At 41.1% G+C, this 26,993-nt stretch overlaps 1 long non-coding RNA gene across 2 annotated transcripts in view; it reads right to left on the bottom strand.

The window, feature by feature from the left end:
• Positions 1-796: 796 nt before the first annotated feature.
• Positions 797-26,993, bottom strand: part of LOC148540262 (uncharacterized) — a 36,585-nt gene continuing 10,388 nt past the window's right edge. Inside the window, exons 2-4 of one of the 2 annotated variants that reach the window (XR_015869888.1) lie at positions 1,849-1,955; positions 1,585-1,703; positions 797-1,310 (exon numbers count right to left, since the gene is read on the bottom strand). This is a non-coding gene — a long non-coding RNA (uncharacterized LOC148540262). Of the gene's footprint in view, positions 1,704-1,848; positions 1,956-26,993 lie in introns of both variants that reach the window. The other variant, XR_015869887.1, reaches the window with a different exon arrangement.

Below are 26,993 nucleotides of genomic sequence, written 5' to 3'. Positions count from 1 at the left end.
CTGTTTTCCCCAAATCTGACAGGACTTTTCGCATGTTACTGTACAGTTTCGCCAGCTCCCGTTTTCGCCGATTCTAATTGAATACGGTGAAAAGTGGGCACGCGCGCGATACTTTTCCACATTGAAAAACAGCGAAGTGGTCAAAAAGTACTGAATGAGATGGATGTATGGAGTAAGAAGTATGTTTGGAGCCCAGTGGGATTGTTGTGGTGAATGAATGGGAAGATTGTGGGCACTCAGTGGGATGTGTGTGCCACATAACTGCAAAGAGCAAACAATTCTGTGAATTAGCAGCTCCACCATTTTGTGAGTGACAGCAATCTCACTCTGTGAGAGTGCTGAATCTGCAGTTAACCACAGGGTTTGATGGCATACCATATCTGTATTGTGCAAGGAACATGTCCATTAAGGCGATTAATGATCGTAATTTCAATGCTTATTTTAGTTTGAGTGGCACAAATTCAGTAGGTTTTTTGTGAAATTTCAGATCATGTCTAAGAAACCTTAATGGGACATGTGAAACCATAAGGTTTTTTATCTATGGAGATATATATATATATAAAATATATGCTTTTATGTTTCATTATATGCCTATTTTGAATGATATTATATATACATTGTTAGACATCTGAATCCTGAAACTAGAGATGTGCACTGACCCCCGTGTTTTGGTTTTGGATCTGAATCTCCCCTGGTTTTGGATCTGGATTGCTTTTGCTAAAACCTCACCTCCAAGTTTTGTTTTTCAGTTTTGGATCTGGTTTTTTTCTTAAAAAATCATAAAAACAGCTAAAAATCACATAAAATTTACCTTTTATTGTTCCTGCAGTATTATTAACCTTATTAACATTTATTTCCACTCCTTTCTAGTAATTTTTGACCACCTCACAGTTCACTATATTGTTCATCCAGTTTAGGTCCAAAATTTGCACCAAGCTAGCTGGCTGACTAAGCTAAGTGGCAGCAGTGGGTGGCACAAACACATGGCAGTTCAACTTCAAACATGTCACATCCGGAAACACTTTTATTATCCAAGAGAGGCCTGAGGGAGTTGGAGTATGTATGCAGTTGAAGGCATGGCAGGAAAAGGAAGGGTTGATTGGAATCAAAAAATGAAATTAAATTTACTACCAAAGAAAATTTATGAGGGAGGAGGCATTTACAAAAAAAATGTTCTACATTCGCATCAGTCCTTGCCATGTAATAATCCTTGAGAATGGCTGCTGCTGCTGGGAATGGATTTTCTCATCCCAGAAGGTGACCAGGAAGACTATTAGTAGTGCTTTCCACATGAAAAAGCATTTCCCAACCTGTACAGGGACATTAAAAAAAAGAGTTAGTTAGTGGCCTCAAGCATAAAATCTGGGGTAGCCAACCCTGAGAGCTACCAACAGTTCATGTTTTCCAGGTCTCCTCACAGAATAATAACTGTAATAATTAACTCCACCTGTGGATCTTTCCAAATGTATTGGTGAGTACCAGCTAGGTGGTCTGGAAAACATGAACTGTTAGTAGCTCTCAAGGACCGAGGTTGGCTACCCCTGATTTAGACCTTACGTTGTGTCTTTCTTGAGAATCCTGTACCTGCTTCTATGACTAGGAGTGGATTTTCATCCCAGAAGGGGACCAGGAAGAGTGCTTTGCAAAAACTAATAAACAATTGACTTAACCTTTGCAAGCCTTCTGTAAAGGCATTTCCCAACCTGTACAGGGACATTTAAAAAAACAGTGTTAGTGGCCTTCAAACTGCCGTTGTTCCCACTTTCCACTTAACCATATTACTTGGATATGTGAACAAGCGGAATAGAGCATTAAATGCAACTTTTCAGTTTAAGGTTCAAGTTTTACATTGTGTCTTTCTTGGGAATTCTTGAGCACCATGCCTGCTTGCTGGGAGTGGATTTTCATCCCAGAAGGAATGAAGACATTGTTTTTTCTTCCCAACGGACACAGATCTGAAGAGAAAGAGATACATGTAAATAACTACTGGCAGGAAAAAGATTCAATTTGGGGGTAATTTTAGTTTTACTAAAGTTTCTAAAAATGAAGTGTTCATGTTGCCCATAGCAACCAATCAGATTGTAGTTATTTCTCTATTGCATTCTACAAAATGATAGACAGGATCTGATTGGTTGCTATAGGCAACATGAACACTTTTCATATTTAGAAACTTTAGTAAATAAATATAGCCCTTGGAGAAAACACCTGCCGCATACTTTGGAACTCCTCTGGATTATATTTAGCTATTTTAGAAGTGTGTTCCTTATTTTATTTTTTTTAACCCCAAAATGTTAAAAAAAAAAATGTAAAACTTATTTTAACACACATTAATTTTAGGGGACATTCCCAGGGGTGCAGGTTATTTTTTTTTAAATGGGTTTTCGTCTGTAATTGAATACGGCCCTAAGTCACAATTAGCGCTGTTTATTTTGTTTCTTTTTGCACATTCACACATCATTTGCTACAGATCTCAGCAGAGTGTGGCTCATTGTGGTTAGCTTTAATATTGTTTTAATAATATTTTGATAGATACTAATATATATTGGCTCATTTCTGTTTCTGTTTGTCACAGTGCTAGATTGTTTGGTAGCTCCTATGCAGGCATCATCTTTCTGAAGATACCACCAGAAATAGGGCACAGCAGGTCGCAAGTACAGGAAGGGGCCAGCACATGGGCACATTAGCGTATTGGTCTGTGATGCAGGGTGTGTGGAGCTGGGCCCATGTGCACTGCATTCTGCACCTATTATAGATACATCACTGCATGTGACAGTTCTGTCACTTCAGTGAGAGAGATATATTTGGAAATTATTTTCTATATGTTGTAGTGAAACTTCAGTGGATTATTAGACTATAAGAGGAACTCTGTTTATTTTTTACTTGTTTCCTATATTTTACATTTGTTTATGCCTCTTTAAGTATCTTCTATTATAATACAATTACACTCAGGTAAAATATCGCTTTGTAAAAGTTTCAGTAAAGTTACAAATGGAAAGAAACAAACTAATTGTGCAGTTCACAGTTCTGTAACATTTATTAATGTTTGAAAAAAATTACAGTATGAGTTTGTTTCGTAGAAGCCTGATATATTCCAATATGCAGGTTCAATAAAGCATACATTGTTAAACAGTTACATTTCAGATATGAACCATGGGGTAAAATGCAGTGTTTAATATTAAGATGTCATTTCAATGCACCTCTGTTACACAGTAAAGTATTACCAACCCACTCCAATACAGACATCTGAAACCCCAGGTGCCAACATTTGTTTTTACTGCTCTGATCTCATGTCCTGATTCCCGGTAGGGATGGTCATTGGACACCGATGGAAATACTTTTTCACTACTGCAGACAGGAAAATCTAGTGTGTCCACATTAGAGATCCATTTACTATGCAGAACTTTAGCTCCCTACTACATAAGCGCAACACAATTCCATCAATGGCAAACCATTGGCTGGTTGCCATGCAATGGCTGCATGTCATCACAGGGCATAATGTGAGGGAGGAATTGCTGCCATTATTCAATGGCGGTAATGAAATGACCATCATTACACTTTGAAGATGATAGGTGAGCTTTGGTACTTTGTCCTGATGGCATATTAGTCAAAAACCTGACAATACAGTCATCCGGGCTTCTGTAACATCATTGGCCCCGCCCCTGTGTATGAATCTACTAATCCACACAAAGCATGTCTGCCACGCAGCCAGTACTTGAACCAGAGCTGTCACTAGACTTTTTGGTGCCCTGTGCCAGAAAGAGCATTGGCGCCCACCTCATTTTTCAAAGGGACATAATACACCCAAAAAAGGGCCATGGCTTCATGGGTAAGGGACATGGAAGAGATAGGAGAGGCCAGGAGATGCTGGGGATGAAATAAGAGGAAGCTACAAGCAAGAATAAACAGAAATTTGACAGGCCCAAACAGCACCCCCTGACCTGTGGTGCCCTGTGCAATGGCACCGGCCGCACTACCCTAGCTAAGGCCCTGACTTGAACCACCTGCCTCCTAACATGGCAACCTACTGCATAGGCATGAAACACAACAAATTATTGAAATTAGTAAAATACACCAATTTAATGTGTGATCCAGCTCGGATATATTTTATATTTATTTCAAATCCTATATCCATTTGGGTGTATACTATTTACCTTTAACTACAGATTTATTGTCTGCAAAAACAACATTGCAAACCTGAGAAGTTATGTATTTAAGTGACACATTTCTTAGAAGAAGCTGCTATGAAGGATTGCAACAGTTACAGTGGGCATGAATACTTTAGCTGATAAAATGTCAGCTTTTCACCTACAGTATTAGAGTTCAAGACCACTTTACTGCCTTAAGTGAAATTAATTTGGCAATGTCAACTATGTACTCAATTGATAATAATCCATGCAGTAAAGATGCCAGGCATAGTTTGTCCTTCTTTGGCATGATTTGTGTCAAGTGTAAATCCAACGTCTTTGAAACATCTATACATAAGTGCAACAGGGATTTATGGAATATATCTTACTAATGAGTTCTGTACAATTATTGACTGGAAATTATGAACATGATTAAGTTGTAATGGAAATAAAAATGAAGTTGAAATAGTCGCAGAAGTTTAAATAATTCTGACTCAATAGCATTTGTATTTTCCACTAACCTTTATTGCCATGTATTCACTAATGTAAATGTAAGGTAGAGGAAGAAGAAGCTGTCTGACACTTGTAGCTTTTGTCCATTGCAATAAGCTATTGGCTGAGGCAAGTTTTAAGAATGCAAAATGTACACTAACCCTATTTTATTTTTCCTATCTATTTGTCTAAATATAATATAATATTTTAGTTATGAAGTTAAAAAACATGTTCGTATAACAGAACTTTAGCATGTATTAATTTGTGTGAGGTAATGTGGGTACTTTGGAGTCCATGTACTAAGCCTTGGAAAGCGAAAAAGTGGACAGAAATAAAGTACCAACCAATCAACTTCTATAACTTTATAGGCTGTGTTTGAAAAATGACAGTTAGGAGCTGATTAGTTGGTACTTTATCTCCATTCATTTGATCTCTCTCCAAGGTTTAGTACATAGATCTGTTAGTACATCGACCACTTTATCGCACAGACTGGTAACTGGATCTATAAAATTTCTTTATTAACACTCGTGCTAACACCGTGAGCTCAGCTCCACAACTGACAAAAATTACTGACCAACAAACCATTGATCCACATGGAACATTGGGTTGGCAACTTCTTCTGGGCACTCTTGTGTCTATAATGCAAAATGCTTATTTAGGGGCAACATCTGGCTTAGTTAGAAAGAAATACAATATTAATCTATGGAACAAGTATGAATGACCGCCGGCCGCATGGCGGTTCAAATCCCGACACCGGAAGACCGGCATTGGGAGTGAAGATCAACTAACCCTGTCCCGCCCCTAACCCTAACCCTCCCATAGGGGTGACTAACCCTAACCTCCCTCTAGTGCCTAATCCTAACCCCCCCTAAGTACCTAAACCAAACCCCCCCTTTTTCACAGCCTAAACCTAAGTCTCCTAGGGAGTGGCGCCTAACCCTAACCTTCCCCTGGGGGTGCCTAACCCAAACCCCTCCTTCCCCTAGCCTAACCATGACCCTCCTGGGGGGGTGCCTAACCCTAAGTCTTCCCCAGGAGTCCCTAGCCTAACCCTACCCCCCCCCCCCCCCATGGCTGTCCGTGCCCGGGATTCCTTTGTTCGGTATACTGGTCATCAGTCTCCCGGCATAGGGATAATGATAGACATCGGGATTTCAATGCCTATCATTAGACCCCTGCTGGGATTAGATAGTCGGGAAGCCGGCGGTCGGCATTTCGACCTTTGGCTTCCTGATTGCATCCCCTAATCTATGTACTATTGTTATTCTATTGTTACTAAATAACTAGGTCTCACCTGGTTACTTTACAATTTGTTACTATACTTGTTGGTATAGGGCCTGATTCATTACGGATCGCTATTGCGATCACAGCTGCGATTACACATGCAGTTCTGCTGCAAAAATATGCTAATGTCTGCAATCACAAAGCCAGCATAGAGGCACCCACTACCGCTTTCGCACATCCGTAATACCTTGCAGTCCTGCGTATACATTGAGAACATTGAGTAACATCGACCCCTCACACATAATTACAACAGGTCTGACCTTACTCAGAAATTGCTAGCCTCGTCGCACGCAGTACTCAAGCTGCATATGCCGTCGCAGTGGCTAATTTATGCATTCTTTGTGTCTGCGTAGGTGATCACAGTACAAATGCAATGCCAACCAATGCCAACTAACGCACATGCACTTTGTTGTATACGCATGCACTGTACACACCATCTACCAATCTACATACGCTGTTGCAGTTGCGATCCGTAATGAATCAGATCTATAGTTCGCTAAAGTGCATTTGTTTGCTGACTGCTCTATATCCTTGCTGCTCCAGGCCTACAACATGTACTGTACACACCATTCCTGCTTCTGTTTTCTAACAAACAGCACTTGCGATATTTAGAAACCTTACAGATTTCTTAAATGTTTTAGTTCCATAATGTTTTTTTTTTAAACTATTTATTCTGTTATTTCATTCTGAGATCAAATATTTTGGTGTTACATGCACTGCTGCAATGCTTGTTTAATATGTTTCTCCATGAAGAGCATGGGAATGCTATTTCCAACAAAAATATCCTTCTTATCAATTAATCCAGCTGACTATTGCATCACAATGATGTGTTTTCAGATGAACAGCACAACAGAAGGCAGGTTGAGTTAAAATAATAATAATAATAATAATAATAATAATAATAATAATAATAATAATAAGCAATGTTATAAATGCCATAAACTATAATTTGCATGGGCATCTGTGCTTTCAAATGAGTACTGGCAGTAGCTCTGGCTATATGCGTAGTGGCTGCTTCCAAATAAGAGCAAAAATTCTGTTTATTACTTTGACAGTGGAACTGGAAATTGAAGGGGTTACTGCTGTCTTGAGGTTAGTTTGCTGCATGCATATGGAGATACAATGCTAATTTTTGAGGCTACTGTACTCCTTTTGGGACTACTATGCTTTACATATTTTAAGACTTTTATGCTGTTATTTGATGCTACTATGCAGTTCATTGAAGCTTTTATATTTGACACTGGGGCTATATTGTTGGACCACCATGCTGCATTATGAGATTATCAGTTTTATTTTGAAGACAACAAACTGAACATTAGGAGGGAAATGTAACAGCCAGCGAGTTGCAGGCATTGGCAAGTTCCGGACAAGTCTGCCTGAAGTTTTAAGGGGTCAATCATTAAAAAGCAAAACCAGGTTGGTTTTGCCTTTAAATGATTGCCCTTTAAAACATTGGGCAGACTCACCAGGAACTTGCTGATACCTGCAAGTCATAGGCTATTACATCTTCCCTAGGGCTTTTAACAAGAGAGTAAGTTCTGTTGGTGCAAGGGGTGCTGCTGCTATAGGGTCCGGATATCCCCACCTTTGGGATTCGTCTACCCTGCACTTTGCTGGAAGCTGTTTGAATACATTAAATCATGGAGAGTAATTTGTAGACTAACCTTGCAGTAGATCTTGTGCAGCTGCAGCATACACAAGGTCAAGGAGCTAGGAAGGAACCTGCCAAACACACTGAGGAGAGAGGCTCTATAGTGGACCAATGTGAGGTGTGTAGCAGTACACTAACCGCATACTGTGTCCTGGGAGCACTGTGTGGCATAATGTGAACTGGAGGCACTACAACATAGAATATAAACTGGGGCACTAAATTGTGTCATATCTTAAACTGGGAGCACTACAATATGGAACAATATAAACTGGGATAATAAATTGTGTCATATCTTAAATTGGGAACACAGCAATATAACAAAATATGATCTGGAGACACAACATTGTGGTATAATATGTACTGGTGCACTATAAAGTGGTATATTGTGAACTGGGGCATTACAATGTGACATAATATTAACTGAGGAACTACAATTTGGCTTTGTATGAACTGGGAGCACTACAGTGTCACAATAAGAACCTGGCACTAAAATGTGGCATAATGTGAACTGGTGTACTACAATGGGGCATAATGTGTACTTAGATCACTACAATGGGGCATAATGTGAACTCGGGGCACTACAATATGAACTGAGGGCAATACAATGTAGCATAATCTTTGCTTGGGGAACTATAATGTGCCATAATGTGAACTGGGGGCATTACAATGAGGCATAATATGAACTTTGGGTACCCCAATATGGCATAACATGTGCTAAGACAGTACAATGTAGCATAATATTAATTGGCAGCACTCTGTGGGATAATGTGAACATGGGGCTCTAGAATGTGACATAATGTGAACGGTTGCCACTACAGTGTGGCATAACATGAACAGTGGGCACATAGTGTGAACTAAAATTAACTAGGGCACTACTATAGGGCAAAAAATTAACAACTTCTGTGGAGAGGCACCTCTCTAAAAGCATTTAGGAGCACTTTAAAATGTTGATATGTAGGTCTATACAGTTCTAATCATGCCCATGGCTTCCATGATGTACATTTTGGCTACTATGCCAGTCACTAGGGCCATTATGCTTCATGTTGGACTGTTATACCGTGCAATCGAGCTATTGTGGTGCTATAGTTAACATCTGATGTGGAACAGAATGAATCATCAGCTGTTAAAAATCATATTGCAAAATATGCAATTCTGGCATATACACATTGTGCATGACCATTTTGTGTTACTTCCATAAGTGTAAAACATTGGTACTAATTCACTATATACGGTACTCCTATATAACTAAAGTGAAATATAAAGTTATTTTTCTTCTTGTGACTAGTTCCGTGCAACTTCCAGATCTTGCTTCAATGCTATGGACAGAACTTAAGGTTTATATAGTATATATGATATGCAATATATTATGCATTTGACACACACATGACATTACCAAACATACAGTATAAATATATAATATACTATTTTTATTAAATTTTCAGCTTGTAAAGTGCCCAGTCTTATGCCACGTACAAACTAGATTATAAAAGTGAACGATATCGTTCAACAATAAATCATTCATATTGTCTAGTGTGTATGGTCTGAACGACCAATGATGCTCGTTCCCGTTGGTCGTTAACGATATCCCCAGCTCAATCTGGGTATGCCGAATGCAGCATGGCCTCAGTGCATCATCCCCCCCGCCCTGCCACCACACGTCGTTGCCGGCATCGGCAAGTGTGTATGCACTTGCCGATGCCTGTAACCCCGACGGGTCCGTCACTGATGAGGTCAGCTCTTACACACATCGTCTAGTGTGTATGAGCCTTTAGACTTTCTGTGTGCTGCCTAATATGTTTTTAAGATATTTGCATGATAATGAATACTGGCATTTTGCATGTTGATTTTAGTGCTTAATGTATGTTGATTATTTTTTCTTTCATCTACTATACTATTTTTATGTTGGCTTACCAAAATTTGGATGGATGAGGTTGAAGTTGATTTAAAAAGCTGTATTACTGAGAAAGTGGAATTCCCAGAATCTGCTGTCACCATAGGAAAAACTGAATCATCTCGGCCAAAGTTTTTAAATCTGATTCTTCTAATCCATGTTGTCATCACCTGACTAAAAGGCTAGTCCTCATGTCTGCTTACTGGGAAGATGAAAATCATCTGTCTGATCTGTTTGGTCTAAAAATCACTTTTATTGGACTTTTAATAGGTGATCTGTGAACACTGCTCTCCTCTCTACGCCTAAGCAGCCTAGTTTGTGTTTATATTGAGACTTGATGTTTCACAACTGTGAGCTGAACTTCTAGCGGAAATGCTTCCATTGTTGCTTAAACAAGACTAATAAATTATTTTGTGGCCATTAATCACAGTATTTGCTACTGCAGTAAATTATTTGATTTCTTAATTGTGTAGTTATAGACATTACAGATTATGAAACATTCTAAAATTATACCAATTTATTTCAGTAGTAAACATCATATTCATCTTTTATTTACTTGCAGAAAAGAAGTCTGGAATTGTCTACACAATTGTTCAATAACAGAATATTTCATATGTTTTCATTTGTTTCTCAAATTAAATATCAACTTACAGTAGCTAAATTAATAGAACAATGTAAACAATAATAAAAACTTCAGTTTAAACTAATTATTACATTGAAAATACATTCCATGGCAAAGTAAAATAGTCATAACATGGCAACATAAAATAGCAATAACAGTTTCTCTACCATGAAATGCTTCCGTCCACAAAATAAATAGGGCAAATATATTTAAATTATTTGTGAAAATACCTTTAAGAAATTAAATAAATCGACTCTGAAAGACTGTTGGTGGCCTATATATCTAAAAATATAGACTTTATAAATAGAGATTATCACTTACTGTATATCTAAAATTCACACTAAAAAGTATGCACTGTTTGCAGACCAAGATCATAAAAGTTCATCATAAATAAAAGAACAAACAAATATAATTGTAAGGTGCAAATGCAGCTATATATGTATGCAATTTAGCTCCTGAGTTACTTATGATGGAGTTAGGACTCCATTCTCTGTGTCCAAAGGATTATATTGAGCAGCAATGAGTTACTGTCAGGTCTGGATTATTTTTTGAACAAGGGGTGGATGCAGGATAAGAAACTGGAACGGGTTTGCAGTATTGAAATGCAGCAGGTTTAATAGGAGTATTATAATTCATGAAACGGTGATAGATATATAAACTGGCAAAAATAAACAAATCCAAGTGATGTGTGGCTGAAAACAAATGTCTAACAGGAAAACAAAGTCCAATTAATGAGGCTGGGAACAAGTGTCAGGCACAAACAAAAGTCCAATTAATGAGGCTGGGAACTGGTGTCAGGCAGAGAAAACAAAGTCTAATGGAGGTGTGACTGAGGAACAGAGGTCTGAAGTACTGGAATGGGTTCTGAGTCTGGAGAGCTGGAGGGTTCATAAACCATGGGGAGAGTAACGGCGTTAAGCAGGGTAGATGCAGGTATCTGGGAACAGCCTGTGATGGAGGCAGAGCAGGAAACGGAGCACTGCTGGGACTGCAATTATCACACTGAGCTAAGGAGCAAAGAGAACACTCACACAGCTTGCACTGTGTATACGTTGCACTGGTAACTAGAGGGCATGCTGAACACCCTTAAGTACCATGGGAAAGTGCATGATAGGCTGCTGAGAGTACATGCAAGATGCTCCAACCTGATTGGCCCATTCAGGTCACATGTCCAAAAGTAAGATGGCGCGCCCAGCAATCCCCACCATGGCAGCACTGCCAGTCTCACCTGTCACCACATGGCCTGTACCCTTCGGACATCCACGGACACCTCGTGCCAACCTCCAGACACCAGCACCCCCACTGGTGGGACAGCACCAAAGCACCCACACAGGCAGAGACTGCGACCCGTCAGGTACAACTACTCTGGTCGTGACAGCTACCAGTCTACCACCGTGCTGTACTTAGGCTGAGATGTTAATCACCCAAGCTTCTCCAACGCCGCAGTCCATCCAAGAGGAGTTGAAAACAGTCCAAAGTACATTCAGTAAGTCTTGGTATTTTCAAATAAAGTGCTCATTGCCTTTCACTGGGGGATGGTCCCCCTACTTCTTCAGGAGTGTAAGAGGTGTGGGAGACCATACCCAGGGTGATACGCATTTCTGAGAATTCACTCCATAAACTGGTAATTCATTGCTGCTTAATTTAATCCTTTGGACACATAGGGAATCCTAACTCCAGCATAAGTAACTAGGGAGCTCAATTGCATACATATATAGCTGCATTTGCACCTTACAATTTTATTTGTTTGTTCTTTTATTTATGATGAATTTTTATGATCTTGGCCTGCACAAAGGGCTTACTTTTTAGTGTGAATTTTAGATAATTTAATAAATGCAGAGCGCTTAGTATCACTTAGTTTTTATCCTTACCCTACTGGGTAGGAACTGTTGTTACTTTTAATGTTTTAATCCAGAAATACCATAAGACACTGTGCTAGAAATGACAAAGAAATTACATAATGTATGCTGAATTTAGGAACAAGACAGGCACTTCTGGGGAGCAATGAAAGCATGGGAAGCCTTAGGGAAGGAAAAATAACAAGACAATTGTTATTTATACGCAGCTATTCCCTTTAGAAATATTGTCTGAATGAGCAGCTCTTGGTCCAGCAGCCTCTTAAAACTTCACCTACTACATACTGTCATATTTTTAGAATACTAAATTCTACAGAATAGCACATGTGGTGGATATTTATTAAACCTCAGTCAAAAGTAATAATAGGATTGCCTCATACATAATGTTAGTGACACTGCTGTCTGTATGCCTTCTATATTCTCACCATAACAGACTTCCCTTCTGTATGCAGCTAGTAGATGACTTAACCAGATATTCTAAGTGCTTTAAATCATTGTTTGAGTTTTTTCTCAAACCCCTACTTTGATGACAAGAGACTATGCCTTGTATGTTAAAGAATGCAGCATCCAAAGGGTCAGGTGCAATATCATAGTTTTTCTTTAAACTATATTAAAATTCAATGCTCAGAGAGTTCTGGGTAACACAATATATAATGCTTTCTAGAAAAATCCAAGCAAAAGTAAATCAATCAAAACCCCATAGATTTAGAGATAAATAATCTTTTTGGTTCAATGTCAGTAGAATTCTGTGTCCTCTATCACATTATAACTTCTTCTTTCCCATTACCTCTCTTCACAAACTGTACCATGCATTTTCTCACATCACCTGCCTTCTGTCACATCATTGTGCTGGTCCCCGGCATCTACCTCCTGGGACCGGCAGCGGTGGTGGTCCATGGGGCAGTGGGTGGGTGGTTCCTGGCACCCACTGTTTCAATGTCCAGCTCCCCTGTTCTACAGCCACCCGGGACACACTGTGTGCAGTCCTGATGGCTTGTTTCCTCTCCTTCCAGTGAGCAGCTGAGGCTCCCATATGGCCACGCGGGCCACTCAGTAATACTTTTAAAGGGCCTGACAGGCTGGGGGTGACATCACTTGGATGCCATACTCTAGACTCCTCCTATATAAGGAGGTTCCTGAGGACACTCTGGTGCCAGAGTTTAGGCTCCCAAACCGTACTCCAGTGGCCCCAGTTATTACAGCCTACTCATTTCCGACCTCTGTTTGGTTGTGACCTGATTCTGTCTTCTCCCTGGTACTGCACTTCTATTTCTGTTTTGACCTTGGCTATCCCCCGTGACCTGACTTCATCTGCTTCTTGACACCATCTTGTTCGTTTGGATCTGACCCGGCTTGTTGACTACATTTATGCCTGAATTGTATTCTGCTTGATCCAAGAACATCAGCACCTGTGCAAGAGATCCAAGTCTGAGGGCCGTGATTTGCGTGTCGGACGCAGCTAAGTTCAAACTTTTTTGCGGGGGTCCCTGGTGAATACAGACTGCACGTTAGACTCCACACTTCAGTTCTGGGTCTCATCAATCCCTAAGTATGGGTTAGCATCCACTATTCATCCATGAGTTGTAATACCTTCCCCTTTTGAATCCCAATTATTTATCTTTATCAATTTTTCACTTCATATTTGTATATATATTTTTCCAAACAACTTTCATTGCCTTTTATTTAAACCTGTTTTAACCTGGAAACATTAAGGGGACCCTGAACAGTTCGGCTGGCATACTTGACTCAAGCACCAAGAGGCAGGATTATCGGCAACCTTTTGGCCCACGCAAGCAGCGTCACTGGGTCCTAAAAGTATGATCAGAAAGTTATACAGGCTGATAGAGGTCGTCTGTGGTTAATTTAAACCACATTAACCATCATTATGCCTGATAGTAACCTGATCAATTTTGATTGGATTATGATCAGCTATCATGTCTGTTTTGGGCAACACTAAAGTACAGTACATATCAGGCCAATTGGCCAATATCACCAGCAATATCTAACTTTACTGCAGCAATACTTTGCTAATTTCACTTCCAGTGCTCACAAGTAACGGGGAACCTGCCTAGACTCCAGAATACAGTATTTGTTTTTTTTATAATGATCTCAGAGGTAAATTCTACTTCTGTCAATCAATATAGTTATAAATTGGTTAGTGTTATGTGATAACATTCACTTCTTGCCTTCTTTATTTTGTACCATACCAAAGAAAACTTTTGCCTACATTCTGTACATGGTTGCATAACCACCTAAACCAGCGTGTATTTTCCCTGATATCACAGGGCTTAAAGTCTCAGTAGCATACTGTAGCTTTCTACAGGGGCACTGTGAGAGTAGTGTACTGGGCACCAATTACCTGGCACCAGCTCAGCCATAAGGAGGAGGAAGTGCCCCCTCGGCACTCTTATTTTCCCAAGTGGATGTGGCCATGCCCCCCTCAAGCACTTAGGCACTTAATATGTCTCTGTAGCCCTTGATTTCATGATACTGTATCCTGGCTCAGATGTTCTCATCTTCAATATTCCACTGACAATAATTACACCTGGCAACCTGAAATTCAGTGAAGACACAGATGTTAGGTACTCTCATATAAAACAGATAACTAGGAACGCAAAAGGGACAAGTAGAAATGTTTTTTTTTTCTTTATACAAAATAGCCTTGGGGTAGATTTACTAAGGAGCAGTTTGTCAACCCCATCAATAGTTTTAAACAAGCCTGGTTTAGGATTTATTTCTGTTGCATTTTTAAAACTATTGTTCATAGCCGCTGATTATTGGCGGTTTTGACGGACATCTCTTTAGTAAATATATCCCTTACGTTTTATCCATTTTATACACAACGCTTTTTTCTAATGGCAGTCAATTGTACCCAGTGCCCAAGGCCGTAGAGAGAGGTGTGCGAGCGGTGCTGTCACCTAGGGCCCTGGGGGTGGCACTGTCACTGCCCCACAGCCCCTGCATCTGGCTAGGAGGGTGCTTGGAATGGCATCCTGCGGCCAGTAGTGCTGCTTTATAGCCTGCAGTATGTAGAGAGGTCCAGTCAGGGGCATTACAATAGCCCCCACAGACCCCGCGGTGGCTTGGGGGTGCGTTGGCTTGGGGCTGCGTTTGCTTGGGGGGGCATGGTGCCTTGGGGGCTGCAGATTCCATGCAGACTAGACATCCGCATGGAATCTGTCAAAATATGTCCCTCCAAAAATGGCCACTGCCTACGAGGAGACAGATGCTAGAGGTCCTACTGTATCTCTAGCATCTGTCTGCATAGCATTACCCGGAAGTGCCAGGAATTCTGGCGCCACCGGAAGTGCCAGGAATTCTGATGCAGAAAGCTGACTCTTCTCCAGTGAAACCCCTGACAATGAGCATGAGATCCCTGACAATGAGCATGAGACCCTTGACATTGAGCATGAAACGCTCTGGCAATGAGAATGGAACCCCTTACAGTGAGTTTAAAACCCCTGACAACGAGCATAAAATCCCTGGCAACAAGCATGGAACCAAGAGCATGGGGTGTAGATCATTAGGTCTACAGTAAAAAGGTAGACAATACAAGTTAGACAGGCAATAGGTCGACCTGGTCTGAAGGTCGACACACTAAAGGACGGCTAGTAAGAAGGTCGACAGGGACAGAAGGTGGACAGGGTCATTAGGTCAACAGACAAATGGTCGACTCAGACATGGTTGACACAAGTTTTTTTTTCTAGCCCTAACCTTCACCCTAACCCTCCCCTTGGTGCCTAACCCTAACCCTCCCTCCTGGTGCCTAACCCTAACTGTCAGGGTAGATGCTTGACCCTAACCATTCCTTCTAATGCCTAATTCTAAACCTCTGGTAAGTGCCTAACCCTAACGCTCTCTCCTGGTACCTAACCCTAACCATAGGGATAAGTGCCTAATCCTCCGATAAGTGCCTTACCCTAAAAACAAAAAAAAACATGTCGACCATTTGTGTGTCAACCTAATGACCATGTTGGCCTTTTGTCCCAGTCGACCTTCTTACTAGTCAACCTTTAGTGTGTCGACCTTCAGACCCTGTCAACATATTGCTTGTCTAACTTTTATTGTCCACCCAAACATTGTCTACCTTTTTACTGTAAACATAATGACTGGACACCCAGAGCATGAGACCTCTGACAATGAGCATGAGACCTTTGACAATGGGCATGAAACCCTTGACAATGAGCAGATAATTTTAAAGTAATTATAAGCTTTATTTGGGGCATAACATGGTGTCAGAGGCAAAAATGTATGTGGCATAATGTGTAATGGGCATTAGAGTGTGTGGCATAATGTGCAAATGGCATTAAGGTGTGTGGCATAATGTGTAATGGCCATTACCGTGTGTGGCATATTTTGTAATGGACAATACTGTGTGTGGCATAATGTATAATGGGCATTACGGTGTGTGGCATATTGTGTAATGGGCATTACGGTGTGCGGCGTAATGTGCAATGGGGATTATGGTGTGTGGAATAATGTGTAATGGGCATTACGGTGTGTGGCATAATGTGTAAGGGGCATTCCTATAAGGAGGAAAAATTACAAATAATGTAAACTGTCTATGGAGGGTGGGGGCACTTTTTTAACTGTTTGCACTGGGAGCCAAATTGCCTAGAAACAGCCCTGTGTTACATTTAACAAAATGCCATTGGGGGAGTGCCAGAACTTTTTTTGGCAGGGGGGAGCAAAATTTATAGTTACGCTTTAGGGTAATAGAGTCAAGTGTGTCTGGGCAGCTCTACACGATTTCCTGCCTGCGGCCCTAGCCCCTCCCATGATGTCATAGGTTTGGGGGTGGGGCTGGCACAGAGCAACAGGGTGGCTCTGCCCCATCCCATGATGTCATAGGTTTGGGGGGTGGGGCTGGCACAGAGCATCGGGCAACAGGGTGCTCTGCCATTGCCACTACCAGTACCAGTATAATTTTCTAACATAATTTTTTAAAATATTTTAACACCAATGCCTGTAACTGATATCACCAGGCTCATACGTTACAGCGACTTTATTGACTGGGAAAACACATACCTAGTAAACAGGTCCTTCAGGAAGCTGGTGAGTACTGGTACTTTTTTTTCATACCAAAATCCCTTGTTTATACACAATAGTGGTGTTAACCTTCAAATATAAATATTAGCTATCCTCTTTACTAGCTATGTGCACAGTTTAAATGTATTTTGTCATTTTAAACGCCAGTAATCAATTTTCTTTTTTTTTTTGTGCTGTTTCATTCTTTCCTGGTGACCATTTATTTTACTTAAGAAAAAAAGTTTACAGCGCCCAGAAGGCAGATAAGCAGAAAAAGAGATTTATATTACAAATGACAATCCTGGTGAGATCCAGCGTAACCGGGGAAAGTTTCTGTTTCTTGACATATGTCAGAATTTCTTCCCTGGTGTGCTGGTAGGAGGATTGCTAATATTAGAAACAAGAGTTCTGGGTAAGTATCTGATGTGCAAAAAGTGTCCATTTAGAATTTGTTCATATATATCCTACCTGCTAATTTTCAACAAATATATGAATCAGATGTTCAGCACATGGTTTTTTTCTTTTACTACCCATCAAAAAAGGATTTAGGGAGTTTCAACAAGTCTCCGGCAGAAACATAGGAAATGAGTTGGAAAACATTATTAAAACATTTGGTAACACTTTGTGTTAAGAGCTTCAGCACTGTATTTGCCTTGTAGACACTCTGTAAATATCTTTGTAAGTCAGGTTATATCACATGGGGCCATTGCTTTATGTGTACAATGTGAGAGCTCAGCTATCAGAATACAATGACTGACATTATGTCACTGAGCTAGCCATGCACAGCAAATGCAAAGATGCCATATGGTACAGAGGGAAAAAGTATGATTCTATAATTAAATGTATTTATTGCACAGCGGGTTCCTGAATAGCAGTCAAATGTAGTAAATACGTAGCCTCATAAAAAAAGGAACTGTATGCTTCATAAAATGTGTTAAATTCTAATTACATTGTAGTAGAGACATTAATGCATCCATCTTTGGCTCTTATATCATTTGTTTTAAATCTAAGTTGATAAAATAAGAAGGTGTCTTTACAAATAATCAGCAACAAAACATGACATTCAATAAAATTGCAAATTTTGGGCCTGATTCAGAGATGGACGCAATTCCGATGTTTACGCAGTTTGAGTGTTCATCGGTAATCTGCGCATACGTATGAGTCGCACTGTGCATGCATCAAGTTTCATTTTAGTTGTCGCAGAAGTGACCATTTGAAGGCAGCAACTGGGAGTTGGCAATTCAAACACAACTGTGTCTCTGCCTGCAATGAAAATGGCTCTGGCGTCTCAGTTCCCGCAGGCATTCTACGCGACCAAAGGGTTATAATCGACTGATCTGTGATTGATGCTGCTTCTTTGTAAGCAGTTGCTTGAATTTGCAAAGCCGCCAGTTGGAGTCTTAATACATATCCCGGTGGAATGGGTATGTAATGGCTGTCAAGATGCCTCCTGTCAGAATACCAACAGCAGCATCCCGATGGTTGGTATCCCGGCAGGGGTCGGTAAGTATACTTCCCTTCCCCCCTAACCCTCCCTTCTTGTAGCCTAACCCTAATTCTCCTTGTTAGTGCCTAAACCTACCACCCTCCCCCCTCTTCGTTCCTAAACCTAACCCTCGATCTTTGTGCCTAACCCCCCCAGTAGTACCTAATCCTAACCCTCCCACCTAGGGGTGACTAACCCTAACACCCCCCCAAAACCTAACCCTAACCCCCCTGCAGCTAACGCTAAGGGCTCCACGGACTTACCTCGTTTGGATTAGCGTCCTTCGGCATTCCGGTGTCGGGCTTAAGATAGGTGTCGGTAGTTCGACTCCTATCTTAAGTCCCTTGTCGGGATTTGGATGCCATCCCATCCCGGCAGCTGCAATATTTGTATATTTTGCACACATCTACTGCGCACAAATTTTCAGCTGTGGCGGCATTAGTGTAGAGTTCTCAATCAGGCCCTCTGTTAACCAAATTCACTGCTTCTGCCGATGCACTCAATTATAGTAACTTTGCCTGTGACTGTAAGTGTAAGCCCTATATCTTAGCTCATAGTGTGTCAGCTGCATATCGGAAGCAGTCCTTTTAGTCCTTTGTTTTTTTTTATTTCCTTATTGGTTTATCAGTTTCAGTTTTGGGGAAGTAGGTACGTTGTTGATGGTTACAATGTCAACAATTAGTATGTAGACAGTGTAATACCGACGGCATAATGCTGGGGTGGTACTAACGCAAATGAAAGCATTATAGCTTTAAACATGATGGTGTAAAGCTTCATGTTAAAGCTATAATGCTGATACGATTAAATTTGACTGAACGGGTTCAGTATATTAGCTTGACAGTCATCATGTCGACATTCATAATCTCTCTCTCGCTAATAACTACTGGCTAGAGATGTATTACCTGGGGAAGATTGTGAACTTAAGATGGCCCTGGAGAAATTTATGAAAGTGGCCTCAAATATTTTGGACCATATGAAGTTAGACAGGGCCATCAAAAAAAGTAGGTGATGCTAATACACTTTTCCAAACATAAGTAAATGTAAAGAGCTAACCATATTGATTCTGTCTTCCTGTAACCAATACATTACGCATTCTCCTACTATACAAATAGCATTCTAATGACTGAGATATACTACAAAGAGCACACTGGTGACCACCATACAATACAGAGAGCATTCTATTGAGTTCCATAAATAGAAAAATCTGCCAAGTGACCATCATACCATGCATGGATAATCCAATTGAAGGCCATATAATGATGATGATACCAGAGCACAGCTAAATGCTTTGGCTGCACTTTACACGTTTCATCCACCCAGTGGGAATAGGATCCAGAATGTACACCTGAGAGTATTTTACATTTATACACATTACCTAGCCAAGGTACATGTAACCAGCTGCTTTCTCTTGTGTGGTATTTGGCAGTGCCTTGGAACAGACCTGTTCGGATGCCATTGGTGCCGTTTATCATAGAAGGGCAGGAAAGCCCTTCCAGTATTCTTATATATCACATGTTTATTTGTGTATTATATTTTTATGTGGAAAAGGCCAAAAAGGAATGCTGCAAACATTCATGGATGCTTCTTGGACTCTTTATATCATCTTTGCATACTAAAACCTTTACAACTCTGGACAGTATTGCTTGTTTATATTTATAATGTGAAAAGAAAACACTTAGCACTGACAGGTGTATTCAATATATATTAAAAGTCCAACTCAGTCCAATGGAATTAAAATTACATCAATTATTCTAGTACGTGCATAGGAAAATCCATATAAAGGACGGCAAAAGCTCCTTGTCTGGATCCACACCATCTCCTCTGATCTGAAATAAAATAAATGACAAAAGGCGCCTCCTAGTGCAATAAAGTGCAAATGCCACCAATGTGAGCTCAATATGACTAATAAGTGGACTTGTACCAAATAAAAAGATAAATAGGCTTATCTCAATGTTTCCCACAGGTACACACGAATGTCTCCACCGTTAGGTTTTTCATATAATTTAATGGAACTCCAAAAACATACATGGGATAAAAACAAAAACAAAAACACATATAGTGCTAGATGGTTTGTACACAAAAACACAAATGTACATACAGTATATAAAATAAAGTACATCCAAAATAGAAAAAAAGGCTTATCTGAATGAGATCATCTAGAAGTATCCAACGCGTTTCATCAGGATGGGGTTATGTCCCATCTCCTGGACTTCCTCAGGGGTAATGAATAACCTCTCACATATAAAGCAGGTTTATATAGCACTCCCAATTATTCAATTATACATTGAATCCAAGATGGCCAAAACCAGATTTCCTGTTCTCAAATGTTAACATCCAGTATTCCAACTTAAAAGACCATTCTTATCCGCTGTTCCCGCTACATAACAACAAATAACAGCTTGCGGGTTTCTCCTCTTATTTAAGGTAAGCTTATACATTCTTTCTTTGTTACTCACCTTGACAAAGGGGCGTGCATGCCACGTAACTTTGGCCTGTGTTTATTTGACAATAGACTAAATATATCACCTTAACTACTGCTAAATTCTCGGAGTGCCACTGTTTATTTACAGCTGTACTTATCATTCCCTCAGGAGGCACCTGAGTCCACTATTGATGTTATCAGGTGAGTGCCGGGCTATTTTACATTATATATATCAGGGATGTGCAGGCTTGGATAGGTTCGAATTTGCACACAGAGTTCGGATTTTTCCCTCCAAAAATCGGGTCTCAGAAAGAGGCAAAACTTGCCAAAAGTCTATAGAAGATGATGTTTGTCCATGAAAGATGACGTTTTGCCTCTTTCTGAGACCCAATTTTTGGAGGGAAAAATCCGAACTCGGCGTGCAAATTCGAACCTATCCGAGCCTGCACATCCCTAATATATATATATATATATATATATATATATATATATATATATATATATATATATATATATATATACACACACAGTCAGGTCCATAAATATTGGGACATTGACAGAATTTTCAGATTTTGGCCTCTATTCACCACCACAATGGCTTTGAAATGAAACAAGATGTGATTTAACTGCAGACTTTCAGATTTAATTTGAGGGTAATTCCAAATCAGGTGAACGGTGTAGGACTTACAACGGTTTCTATATGTGCCTCCCACTTTTTAAGGGGCCAAAAGTAATGGGACAAACTAAACAATCCTAAATCTAACATTCACTTTTTAATACTTTGTTGCAAATCCTTTGCAGGCAATTACAGCCTGAAGTCTGGAACGCATAGACATCACCAGACGCTGGGTTTCATCCCTGGTGATGCTCTGCCAGGCCTCTGCTGCAAATGTCTTCAGTTCCTGCTTGTTCTTGGGGCATTTTCCCTTCAGTTTTGTCTTCATCAAGTGAAATGCATGCTCAATCGGATTCAGGTCAGGGGATTGACTTGGCCATTGCATAACATTCCACTTTTTAGCCTTAAAAAACTCTTTGGTTGCTTTTGCAGTATCCTTCGGGTCATTGTCCATCTGCACTGTGAAGCGCCGTCCAATGAGTTCTGAAGCATTTGACTGAATATGAGCATATAATATTGCCCAAAACACTTCAGAATTCATTCTGCTGCTTTTGTCAGCAGTCACATCATCAATAAATACAAGGGAACCACTTCCATTGGCAGCCATACATGCCCACGCCATGACACTACCACCACCATGCTTCACTGATGAGGTGGTATGTTTTGGATCATGAGCAGTTCCTTTCCTTCTCTTCTCTTCCCATCACTCTTGTACAAGTTGATCTTTGTCTCTTCTGTCCATAGGATGTTGTTCCAGAACTGTAATGGCTTTTTTAGATGTTGTTTGGCAAACTCTAATCTGGTCTTCCTGCTTTTGTGGCTCACCAATGGTTTGCATCTCGTGGTGAACTCTCTATATTCATTCTTGTGAACTCTTCTCTTCATTGTTGACCTTGACACATATACATCTACCTCCTGGAGAGTGTTCTTGATTTGGCCAACTGTCGTGAAGGGGTTTTTCTTCACCAGAGAAATAATTCTTTTGTCATCCACCACAGTTGTTTTCCATGGTCTTCTGGGTCTTTTGGTGTTGCTGAGCTCTCCGGTGCATTCTTTTTTAAGAATGTTCCAAACAGTTGATTTGGCCACACCTAATGTTTTTGCTATCTCTCTGATGGGTTTGTTTTGATTTTTCAGCCTAATGATGGCTTGCTTCACTGATAGTGACAGCTCTTTGGATCTCTTATTGAGAGTCAACAGCAACTGATTCCAAATGCAAATGTCACACCTAGAATCATCTCCAGACCTTTTACCTGCTTAATTGATAATTAAATAACGAGGGAATAGCCCACACCTGTCCATGAAATAGCTTTTGAGTTGATAGTCCTATTACTTTTGGCCCCTTAAAAAGTGGGAGGCACATATTGAAACTGTTGTAATTCCTACACCGTTCACCCGATTTGGATGTAATTACCCTCAAATTAAATCTGAAAGTCTGCAGTTAAAGCACATCTTGTTTGTTTCATTTCAAAACCATTGTGGTGGTGAATAGAGGCCAAAATCTGAAAATTCTGTCAATGTCCCAATATTTATGGACCTGACTGTATATATATATATATATATATATATATATATATATATATACACATACATATATATATATATTAGGGGTGTGCACTGGCCACTTTTTGTGTTTTTGTATTTTGGATCTGGATCTTTCTTTGTGTTTTGGATCTTGATTGGTTTTGCCAAAACCACCCTTCCGTGTTTTGGGTTCTGTGTTTTGGATCTGTATTTTTTTTTAAAAAAAGCATTAAAACAGCTAACATCACAGTATTTGTGGATTTTTCTGCTCCTATGCTATTATTAACCTCATTAACCTTAATTTCCACTCATTTCCAGTCTATTCTGAATACCTCACAATAGTGTTTTTATGTCCAAAAGGTTGCACCGAGGTAGCTGGATGACTATGCTAAGCGACATGAGTGGGCGGCACAAACACTTGGCCCATCTAGGAGTGACACTGCAGTGGCAGACAGGAAGGCAGTTTGAAAAACTAGGCCCCAAACAGTACATAATGCAAAGAAAAAAAAGAGGTGCAAGATGGAATTGTCCTTGGGCCCTCCCACCCACCCTTATGTTATATAAACAGGACATGCACACTTTAACAAACCAATCATTTCAGCGCCAGGGTCTGCCACACGACTGTGGCTGAAATGATTGGTTCGTTTGGGCCCCCACAAAGCAAGCTGGCAATTAATCTGTCCCTGCACAAACTGGCTCTACGGAGTCAAGATGTCGTCCTCATCCTCCTCATCCACCGATTCCTTCACCCTCTTCAGTGTTGTGTACATCCTCATCCTCACAGAGTATTAATTCATCCCCACTGGAATCCACCACCACAGGTCCCTCTGTACGTTCCGGAGGCTGGTCTACCTGGAAGAGTTGATAATTAATTTTTATGAACATCATCTTCTCCACATTTTGTGGAAGCAACCTCCTAAGCCTTTTGCTGACAAGGTTCCCGGCTGCACTAAACACTCTTTTGGAGTACACACTGGAGAGGGGGCAACTCAGGTAAAATAGAGTCAGTTTGTACAGGGGCCTCCAAATTGCCTCTTTTTCCTGCCAGCATAGGTACGGACTGTCTGACATGCCTACTTGGATGCTGTCACCGATGTAATCCTCCACCATTCTGTCAATGGTGACAATATCATATGCAGTGACAGTAGACATGTCAGAAATTGTTGCCAGGTCCTTCAGTCCAGACCATATGTCCAAACTTGGTCCTGCCTGCCCTGCATCACTGCCAGCGGGTACCTAAGTTGTTTCCTGGCAGCCCCAGTTGCGGGAGAAAATGAAGAAGGAGCTGTTGATGTGTCACATTCCACTTCAACTGACAGTGTTTTCACCGGCAGGTCTTTGCACCTCTGCAGGCTTGTGTCAGCCTGAAAGAGAGACACAACATAGGCTTTAAACCTAGGATCGAGCACGGTGGCCAAAATGTTGTGGTCTGATTTCAACTGATTGACCACCCTGGAATCCTGGCAAAGCGAATGAAGGGCTTCATCCGCAAGTCCCACATGCTGAGCAGAATCGCTCCATCTTAGCTCCTCCTTCACTTTCTCCAGCTGCTTTTGTAAAAGCCTGATGAGGGGAATGACCTGACTCAAGCTGGCTGTGTCTGAACTGACTTCATGTGTGGCAAGTTCAAAGGGCTGGAGAACCTTGCACAACTCAGAAATCAATCTCCACTGTGCTTGATTCAGGTGCATACCCCCTCCTTTGCCTATGTCATAGGTGGATGTATAGGCTTGAATAGCCTTTTGCTGCTCTTCCATCCTCTGAAGCATATATAGGAGTTCCACCGTGTCACAACCTCTTGCTTCAGGTGATGGCAGGGTAGGTTCAAGAGTGCTTGCTGGTGCTCCAGTCCTCGGCATGCAGTCGCTGAATGGCAAGTGGACAGAAATTTTTCGGGCCACCCAAAGCATCTCCTGCATGCCCCTGTCGTTTTTCAGAAAATTCTGCACCACCAAATTTATTTATTTGAGCAAAACATGGGATGTGCTGGAATTTGCCCAGATGAAATGCCCGCACAATATTGGTGGCATTGTCAGATATCACAAATCCCCAGGAGAGTCTAAGTGGGGTAAGCCATTGGGTGATGATTTCCCTCAGTTTCTCTAAGAGGTTGTCAGTGGTGTGCCTCTTACTGAAACCAGTGATACACAGTGTAGCCGGCCTTGGAACGAGCTGGAATTTCTGAGATGCTGCTACTGGTGATGCTGCTGTTGCTGCTGCATAAGGCGATACATCTACCCAGTGGGCTGTTACAGTCATATAGTCCTTAGTCTGCCCTGTTCCACTTGTTCACATGTCCGTGGTTAAGTGGACATTGGGTACAACTGCATTTAATAGGACACTTTTTCTGACGTCTCTGTACATTCTCGGTATCGCCTACCTAGTGAAGTGGAATCTAGATGGGACTTGGTACCCGTGACACACTACCTCCATCAATTGTCTAAATCCCACTGCACTAATGGCGGATACCAGATGCGCGTCTAACACCAACATAGCAGTCAAGGCCTCAGTTACCCACTTTGCTTCAGGATGACTGCTGTCGTACTTCATCCTCCTTGCTAAGGACTGTTGGGGGGTCAATTGCTTAGTAAAATAACTAGTGGTGTTCCTACTTCCTATCTGGGATGATGAACGACTTCCAGCAGCAACAGCAGTAGTTGGCGTAGCAATGCAGGATCCTCCTGTGGAATCCCGGATAGGAGAGTCATTCATGCCAGTGACATGGCCTGCATGACTACTACCGATCCTGACTGAGGAGGAAATTGACGAGGAGGGAGTTGACGGTGTGGTTTGCAGGCGGTTGGATACAACAGGAAAAAGGGATTTAGGTGTCCCTGGACTGCTTACGGTCAGCCACAGTTTCTGAACTTGACAGTAACTTTTATAAATGCACTGTCCCTACCCCTACTTATTCCACCTTTACATATGGTACATATGGCAAGACAGTTGTTGTCCAGATTTGGATAGAAATATTTCCAGACTAAAGAGGTAGAATGTTTGGTCTTCTGCCCAGGCATGACCATGATGGGCTTTTTCATCCCACGGACTTCAACTGTCTCCCCTGGTGCCTGATTTAAAAAAACCACCTCACCATCAGAATACTCCTCGTTAACTTCCTGCTCAGCGCCAGTTACACCAATATGCTCATCCTGTTGTACTTCAACAGTGACATCTTCAATTTGAATATAAGCAAGTGGACTGTGGGTGCTCCTTCCAGCACTTGCAGAGGGCGTGCAAATGGTGGAAGAAGCCACCTCTTCCCTTCCAGTGTTGGGAAGGGCAGGCATCACAACCGTCGCCACACTTGGATTCTCCATGGGGATTTGTGATATCTTCTTAGAATTAGAAAGCACAGTTCTTTGCTGTGCTTTTGCCAGCTTAACTTATTTGATTTTTGTAGCGGGAGGAGGGCTTCCATTGTCATGTGAAGCTGAAGCACTAGTCATGAACATAGGGGAGGATCTTAGCCGTTCCTTGCCACTCCGTGTCGCAAATGGCTATGGTGCACACAAACACAGAAAGAGATTTTTTTTTTTTTCAGGAACTTTGGGGGTTACACCACCCTTCAACAGACGATCCAGCCGGCCCTTGATTTATGATACAGGAGCACGCTTGGCGCTGCTACTTTGCTGATGCACATGCAACTGCAGTGCACACAAGTCACAAACACAGAAAATATTTTTTTATTTTTGTTGGAGTACAATTTGGGGGTTACACCACCCTTTAAGAGGTGAGCCAGCCGGCCCTTTACTTGTGGGACACAGGCGCACGCTTGGCGCTGCTACTTTGTTGATGCACGTGCAGCCACAGTGCACACAATTCACAAACACAGAAAATAATTTTTTATTTTGTTTGGAGTGTACTTTGGGGGTTATAGCACCCTTTAATGGTCAAGCCAAATGTTTTTTTGCACTTAGGGGGGAGCACCCCTGATGGACAGAGCACCCCCTGGACAACACTACAGCACCTCTTTAGGACTACAGCCTTTATGGGACAC

The sequence above is a fragment of the Taudactylus pleione genome, unplaced genomic scaffold (assembly GCF_031769625.1).
Source record: "Taudactylus pleione unplaced genomic scaffold, aTauple2 ptg000021l, whole genome shotgun sequence".
Classification (NCBI taxonomy): domain Eukaryota; kingdom Metazoa; phylum Chordata; class Amphibia; order Anura; family Myobatrachidae; genus Taudactylus; species Taudactylus pleione.
This window is presented reverse-complemented; position numbering and strand designations above follow the sequence as displayed.